Here is a 2655-nt window from a genome sequence, read left to right on the forward strand (position 1 = left end):
GAATCAGAGTCAGACACGACAAACTAACACCACCACCTAGAGTCTAATACACACACATATACACGTGTATGTATGCATATATATATACACACAGTGGACTGTATACATTTATATACGTATATATATGAAATTAATCATGATTTACCTTGGAATAACAATATAGAACTTCATAATCAATATAATGACTTTATAACCATATATTGTCAATTTTTTCCCTCCTACTTTTTGTACTATTGTCATACATTTTACATATACTTTAAACATGTAATACATTACTATTTTGCTTTAGGTAGTAAGTCATATCTTAGAGTAATTAAAAATATGGGAAAAATTTATTTTACTTTATTTATTTCTAGAGTTTCTCATTTGTTTCTGTATATCCAGTTTCAGCCTGATATATTTTTTTGACTGAAGAATTTCCTTTAATATTTCTTATAGAGTAGATCTGCTAGCAATGAATTTTCTCAGATTTGTCTGAGAAAGTACTTATTTTTCCTTTTATTTTTTGAAAATACTATTGCTGAGTATATAGGATTCTGGGTTGAAAGCTTTTTCTCAGCACTTTGACAATATCACACCTGTTTCTTATTTTCTTATGACAAATTTCCTGTAACTTTTATTTTTCTTCCTTTGTAATGCTTCTCTCTGACTGCCTTCAAGATTTGCCCTTTGTTTTTGTTTTCAGTAATTTTAATATGATACGCCATTTGTGTGTGTGTGTGTGTGTGTGTGTGTGTGGCGTGCATATGTGTGTGTGTTTGTTTGGGTATTTATCCAATTTGGTGTTCTCTGAGCTTTTTGAATCTGTGATTTAGTGTTAGTTGTTAATTTTGGAAAATTCTCAGCCATTATTTCTTCATATATTTCTTCTGCCCCATTCTCACTCTCTTTTTTAAATTCTGGAATTCCAGTTATGCGTAAGTTAGAATGTTCTATAATGTCCCACAGTTCCTTGAATGTTCTGGTCCTCCCCAGCCCCTACTCACCACTCTTTTTGTCTATTTGTATATCCATTTGGGAAATTCCTAGTAACCTGTCTTCATGTGCACTGTTTACTTCCTCAGTGCGGTTGAGTCTACCGACAAACCATTACCGCTGGTTTTTACTTCTGCTTTTCCTTTCAAGCATTTCTATCTGATTCTTCTTCATAGTTTATTACAGTTTCTAACTCTGCTGAAATTACTCAGTTAAACTTGCATGTTCTCAATTTTTTCCATTAATCATATATTAATCAGAGTTATTTTAAATGTCCTATTGGTTCCAACTTCTGTGTCATTTCTGAGTCTGGTTCTGATCATTGCTTTGTCTCTTGGGAGTGTGTGTTTTTTTCACACTTTTTAATATGCCTTATAATTTTTTGTTGGAAGCTGGACATCCTGCACAGAACAAAAAGACTGAGGTCATCATTTTTGTGCCTGGCAATGGGCGTGTCTTTCCTTCAGTGAGGGCTTTAGTACAGGGATGAGAAGCCATGTAGATAGGCGTTGGGCTGGGTTGGAGATGAACTAGGGCTATGATTACATTTTGCACCACAAGCTGCAAATTCCAATCAGGGACTTTGTAGTTTATGGGTTGGTTTACCAGAGGAAAGTCTGTTCAAGTCTGAGCTTTAGGTCTTCCCCTTATGTGTTGCCTCATTTAAGGGGGTCTGTTTGAACATTTCATTTTTTCCCGTCCCTCTCCCAGTAGTCTGCTCTAGTGCGCATGGCTGCATGCTCAGTCATGCCTGACTTGCGACCCCATGGACTGTAGCCTGGCAGGTTCCTCTGTCCATGGGGTTTTCCAGGCAAGAGTGCTGGAGTGGGGTGCCATTGCCTTCTTCAGGTGATCTTCCCAACCCAGGGATTGAGCCAGTGTCTTCTGTGTCTCCTGCGTTGGCAGATGGATCCTTTTACCCACTGAACCACCTGGAAGCCCCAGTCTGCTCTAACTTATTATTTAAAATGTGTTAGTATAAAAGAGAGAGTGTATTCTAGATTTCCTATGCTGGTCTAATTGGGCCTCACAATTAGTTCAGTTCAGTTCAGTTCAGTTCAGTCATTCAGTCATGTCCGACTCTTTGTGATTAAGCGTGCACCAAATCCCTGGAACGAGGGTGGAGGAGTGGCCTTCCCAGTTTTCCTGCCCTCCCCCTGGTAGAGTTGTGGGCCCTGCACAATCCTCCCCTCTCACAGGAGAGTCCCTGTTCCCAGCTGCAATGAGTTTTCACTGGTACCCTAAGGAAGCAGCGCTTATTGCCCTCCTTCCCCTTGCTTCCTGTAGACACACACACACACACAGAGTTCGGCTTTGATTTTATTTGAGATATTGACAGGGAAAAGATCTAGGCCATTTTTTGCCTCTCTCATGAGGGCTGTTATAAAGGACATTATCAGGTCAATGGAGAGTTCCGTTATGTACTATAGATTAAAGTATTTTGTCAATGTTAAATTTCCTGAACTGGATAACTGTACCACAGTTATATAGGAAAAGTAACCTTATTCTTAGGAAATCTACACCAAAGTATTAATACCACTAGGTAAAGGTGTATGAGGCATGTAACCTCTTCTCAAATGATTCAGAACAGATAGACCAATATTAATAGATGGAGAATAACAAAACAAACACGGCAAAATGGTTTTTTTCAATGAGTGAATTAGAGTATAAGATAGTTTT

Source organism: Ovis aries, chromosome 23 (assembly GCF_016772045.2).
Source record: "Ovis aries strain OAR_USU_Benz2616 breed Rambouillet chromosome 23, ARS-UI_Ramb_v3.0, whole genome shotgun sequence".
NCBI lineage: Eukaryota > Metazoa > Chordata > Mammalia > Artiodactyla > Bovidae > Ovis > Ovis aries.